This window comes from Hylobates moloch, unplaced genomic scaffold (assembly GCF_009828535.3).
Source record: "Hylobates moloch isolate HMO894 unplaced genomic scaffold, HMol_V3 SCAFFOLD_9, whole genome shotgun sequence".
In the NCBI taxonomy this organism is placed as follows: domain Eukaryota; kingdom Metazoa; phylum Chordata; class Mammalia; order Primates; family Hylobatidae; genus Hylobates; species Hylobates moloch.
Genome location: NW_026652284.1, coordinates 53692311 through 53698390, shown reverse-complemented (window position 1 = coordinate 53698390; position 6080 = coordinate 53692311).

Genomic DNA, 6080 nt, shown 5'->3' with positions numbered 1-6080 from the left:
AAGCTGACACCTCAGGGAAAAGCAAGAATGCTATGGGAATCTGCCCAAGGGCAGGATTTATGGTTAAGGTTGTTTTGACCTAAGGGCAGGATTTACAGTAAGTACGTGCTCTGACACAAGGAACCCTAGAAACCTTAGAGGCATTCCTGGAACTGGGGTTAATTAGAAGTCAACATGGCGGATCAGCATCCAAGATGCAGTTACTTTAGCCTCTACACGAGTGCCCCTCAGCACTGAGGGGTGTTCACGGTGTGACTGGGAACAGTCTTTGGCCATGGAGTGCTTGTCTTCTCTTTTTTTGAGACAGAGTCTCGCTCTGTTGCCCAGGCTGGAATGCAATGGTGCGATCTTGGTTCTTTGCGACCTCTGCCTCCCAGGTTCAAGTGATTCTCCTACCTCAGCCTCCGAGTAGCTGGGATTAAACAGGTGTGCACCACCATGCCTGGCTAATTTTTGTATTTTTAGTAGAGATAGGGTTTCACCATGTTGGCCAGGTTGGTCTCAAACTCCTGACCTCAGGTGATCCACCCACCTGGGCCTCCCAAAGTGCTGGGATTACAGGCATGAGCCACAGCGCCTGGCCCATGGAGTGCTTTTCTAGTAGCATCTTGTGAGACCAATGCTCCAAGTGACAAACTTGGGAAATGGTATCTTATGGCCTCTCGTACATGCTTGACCTTATGTCTGGGTGTGCTACCAGTGGAAGGTATCTGAGTTACCAGCAGTGAATCCGTACAGGTCTGCGGCAACCTCAATTCTTAGCTCCTCAGAAGAAAGAATTCGACTGAGGGGATAAGGCAGAAAAGGAGACTGAGGCAAGTTTCAGAGGAGGAGTGAAAGTTTATTTAAAATGGCTTTAGAACAAGAAAGGAAAATACACTTAGAAGAGACCCAAGTGGGACACAGAGGTCAAGTGCGATATTTAACCTTGATCCTAGGACTTTATAGGCCGACCCCTTTCCCATGCTTCTTCCCTTTGTGTGGTCTGCCCACATGCGCAGTGCCCTCCTTACCCTTGGAAAGTGAGCATGCACAGTGTGTTTAGGAAGTTGCACACATGCACATCTGAGGCTTTCTTCCCGTTTCCAGTGGAGTGCCCTAGAAGGTCATACTCTGCCATTTTGTCCCTTAATGCACATGCCCAGGAAGTTGCTTCTCCCTGGCAGCTGCATTCAGTTAACACTTTCGTGCAATAGGTGTGGACCATAAGGAAATGGCCTCTCCCTAGCCCTGGCTGCCAGTTTGTCACTTTTAGAGAGGCAAAACAATAATTCCGAAACCGTCACTCGCCATTCCTAGTGGGTGGGGGAAGGCCCTCTCCTGTTCTGCTCATGCCTGTCTAACTACCTGTAACAGGTGCAGCCTAGGAGTGGTCGGGGAGCTGGAGAAACCATGGAAGCCAGGGAAGACATTGCTACATGGCTTAGAATATACACATAGCAAAAGTCTTTGTACTGTTCATAGAGAAATTATTTCATCTAAATATTTTGGCCTTTGGTGCCCTGAGAACAGGGGACTTCTGTGTCCTGGCCCCCTTTCGGTTTTCAGTCCCCAGCATGTGGCATCAGCTAATAGTGTTTGTTCTGTGATCTGTCCTGTCTTGTCATAGAGAAGCATGACATAGAGTTAAGAGACCATCTGCTGCAGCTACTTATAGATAGAAAGCTGTCTTCTCAATAGTGGCTCCAAAGGCCAGGTCACTCTAGTCTTTTCTTAAAAAAAGAAAAACTGCAATAAAATACACATAACATAAAACATACCATCTGGATCATTTTAAAGTGTATAGTTCAGCAGAGTTAAGTATATTTACACTGTTGTGCAACCAATCTCCAGAATTTTTTTTTCATCTTGCACAGCTGAAACTTTGTACCCATTAAACAATAACTCCCCATTCCTGCTTTCCCACCAGTTCTTGGCAACAACCATTCTACTTTCTGTGTCTATGATTTTGACTACTCTAAGTACTTCATAGAAGTGGAATCTCATGATACTCACCCTTTTATGACTGGTTTATTTCACTTAATATAATCTCAAGGTACATCCTTGTGGTATGTGTAGGAATGTCCTTCTTTTTTAAGGGTGAATAATATTTCACAGTAAGTATATGACACATCTTGTTTAAGCCATTCATGCACCAATGGATCTATGTGGTGGTTCCACCTTTTAGTTACTGTGAATAGTGTTGCTATAAATATGGGTGTATGAATGATCTCTTCAAGACTCTGCTTGCAATCCCTTGGATATATACACAGACATGGAATTGCTAAATCATATGGCACTTCCAAGGTTTAATTTTTTGAGGAACTGCCATACTATTTTTTATAGCGGTGGCACCATCTTACATTCCCTCCAAAAGTACAGAGGGGTTCTAGTCTTTTAAATAGCTCTTCTAAGAGCAGAGTATGTTCTCTAAATAGGTTTCACTTGAAGTTGGAAATATAGACCGTTTTCTTCTCTGCGTCTCTTACAACTTTCTGCTTCCCAAAATTCCCAGTATGTCAATAATTTTGATCGCAAATGGATCTAATTTTAGGGGCCTGATACAGTGAGAAAACACTAGAAACCCCAAGGCTGATAAAGAAATCAGCTTCAGCCTGCAAGCCTCCACTGCCAGGGAGAGCAAAGCAAACTGGCCTGGTGAACCCTGCAATTTTGTGCATTTTTCTCTCCAGTCCACCAGAACCTCTCCTTTTCCTTTTAAGCTGACATTTCACTGATCTCTGAAGTTACTTAAATTCTTTTTCTCATACATAAAATACTTCTTCCCTTCTAAGATAAATCATTTCAAACTGACATTTCCTCATGAAGAATAAGCCAGAAGCACCCACATTGCACAAATTTCTTATTCATGGCTCACTGAGCTAAAACCTTGAGGTGCAAGTGAAACTCAATCCCAAAAGCCCAGTCCCAGAGAGGGAAATCTGGCGGATCCCTCTTCTCCAGAATGTGCTCAGTTCCCTATGGCCTCTGTAGCAGGTAAGGAGAAATGGTTCCTGGGCTTTCAGCTGGCTGTGGGAAGGTCTTCAGGGACAGACTCCAGGCAGTGGTGGAGCAGGAAGTTGGAGCAGCTGGAGGAACTGTGGTTAGGGAATCTCCCCCGGGGCTGCAGCTTTTGCTCCATCTACTTCCTTCCCTGACAGCGGTATTCATTTCTTCACTCCCTGGCCAGGTTCTGCATTTCCCCGCTCTCAGTCCTCAAGGGCCTCTGCTTCAGGAGCGCTCAGGGCAGTGGATTGGGCTCCCAGAGTGGTCATGAGAAAAGCATCTCAGGTCCACTTCTGGGGGTGTTTCAAAGACCCCCTCAGCATACTGCAGTGAGTCCGAGGAAATCTGACAACGCCAAACCATCGCCAAAGTCAGAGAAAAGGGTAGAAAATAAAGGTGGCTTCTGGAGAACAGAGACCACTATTTATTCTTTTTTTTTTCCCCCCCCGAAAGGATAAGCTTTCCATTGTCACTGCAAGCCAGAAGAAAATGGTGTTTATAGGGGTCAGATGGAAGTTCTCTCTGTTTGCATCTGTCTCAATGTTTGTCCTATTCAGAACCTGGCTAACTTGTTTTACTCTCTGAACTCTCCAAGACTGGCCAGATATTCTGAGGGCTTGGGAGGACTCTCCTTGTTTAATTTTGGTAGAAGCAGCATCTGTGCGGTTGCCTTACAAACCTTTCTGGCCTTCAGTAACCTCTTGCATACAGGTGATGTTGATCAGAGCGAAGGCTCAAAGAGCACATAAGTAGTAAATTCCTATGTCCTCATAGTTTGTTTAGGAGCAACAGGGCAGGAAAAAAAATTCTTTGGTGCACAGACTTTGGAAAGCCCCATGCTTGGGTATTCCTATTTCACAGACCACCAAGTATCTGAAGAGCACAAAGGGCCATGAAAATCAACATTTATTGAGCATCTACTGTGTGCTTGGGTCTATGTGAAGTGTTGGAACTAAGACTACTGAGATCAATAGAACAGGACACTTGTCTTCAGATGTACCAATAACTAATTGCAACACTCTAGGTACTTGCAGTAGAGTGAAGACTACATTTGGTCTTTGTCCCTAGTTTCTGGCACAGAGCTCCTAACACCCTTGGAATTTCCAGAGTGACACGAGTGTTTCTTGTTATTCATAACCGGCCTCTTTACATCCTACCTGAGTCTATGCTAATGAGGTGGACAGGGTGGGCCCTTAGAAAGTTTCAAGGGAGGAGTTGAAGTTTCAAACCCCGTCACTTCTGGGGAGAGAAAAAGGGGTGGAGACTGAATTGATTCACCTGTGGCCGATGGTTTGATCAATCATGTCTACATAATAAAACTTCAGTAAAAACTCTTTAATGAGGAGATTTGGAGAACTTCTGGGTTGGTGAACACACGGAGGTGCTGGGCGGGTGGCTCCTGGGGAAGGCATGGGAAGCCTGTGCCCTTCCCACAGGGCTTGCTCTGTGCATCGCTTCCAGCTGGCTGTGCCTATGCAGCCCTTCTAATAAACTGTAATCAAGGACTGCATAGTGTTTTCCTGAGTTCTGGATCATTCTAGTGAATTATCAAACCTGAGCAGGGGTCTTCTGAACCCCTGAATTTGTAGTCAGCTGGGCAGAAGCATGGGTAGCCTGGGGACTCCATTTGCGATTCTCTGGCCGGCATCTGAAGTGGAGGCAGTCTTGTGGGATCGAAACCTTAACCTGTGGGGCCTGCACTCACTCTGGGAAGTGTCAGAATTGGACTGAACTGTAGGACATCCAGTGGGTGTCAGGAAGTGAGAATTGTTGGAAACACAAAATAGTACTATAAATAGAGACTCTGATCTAGGTGCTGTCACTATCCATCCCCCATCGTCACTGTTATGTTGAACAAGATAAAAGTGCCTTTTTTGTAGGTCAAAAGAATTCAGTCACAGCAATTTCATATGATTCAACCTAATGCAATCTATTGCACACCTCCAAGGTGTGGTAGGCACAGTCCTAAGTGCTTATCTGTGTCCTCCCACATTCCTCATGATGCTCTTGATATAGGTACTGCTGTTATTCCCAGTGTACCCATGAGGAGACTGAGACTTATGAAGGTTAAGACAAAGACCTGGGATCCATGGCTAGGGAGATGCAGAGCTGGACTTGCACTCAGGCTGTCTGACAACAGACCCTGAGTGTATTCGTTTGCTAGGGCTGCTGTACCAAAGCATCACAAACTGGGTGATACTTAAAATAACAGAAATCTATGCTTTCACAGTTCTAGAGGCTACGTGTCTGAAATCAAGGTGTCAGCAGGGTTGGTTCCTTTTTGGATGCACTGAGGAAGGGTCTGCTCCATGCCTCTTTTCTAGCTGCTGGTCTTTGATACAATTCTTGGCATTCCATGGCTTGCAGCTATGTCAGTCCGATCTCTGCCTGTTGTTACATGGCATCTTCTCTCTGTGTGTGTCTGTGTCTCTTTGTATAAGAACACCAGTGATGGGATGTATGGCTTATTCTAATCCAAAATTACCTCATCTTTTTTCGTTGTTGAGACAGGGCCTCCCTCTGTCGCCCATGCTGGAGTGAAGCGGCATGATCACGACTCACTGCAACCTCAAACTCCTGGGCTTAAGCGATTCTTCGGACTACAGGTGTGCACCACCACACCCAGCTGATTTTCTCATTTGTTGTAGACATGGGATCTCACTATGTCATCCAGCCTGGTCTTGAATTCCTGGACTCAAGTGATCCTCCCACCTCAGCCTCCCAAAGTGCTGGGATTACAGGCATGAGCCACTGAGCCTGACCAAAATGATCTCATCTTGATTACATCTGCAAAGACCCTATTTCCAAATAAGGACACATTTGCAGGGACTAGGGGTTAGGATTTCAACATATCTTTTGAGGGGACATGATCCAATCCACAACACTGAGCTCTTAAGCAGGAACTCTGTGGCTGCCAGATACTGTGCTGTTAACATACATAAGTATGCCTGTGTCCAGACAGGACTCCCATCTGCTCATTAGCCTCCTGGACCACTCAGGCCCTGGATAAGCTGGGCTGGCCAGGAGATGGCCACCTGCTAGCAGAGGGCTGGGGTGGAGGAGCCGGGCTCGGGTTCCTCCCAAGGCGGAGGGGA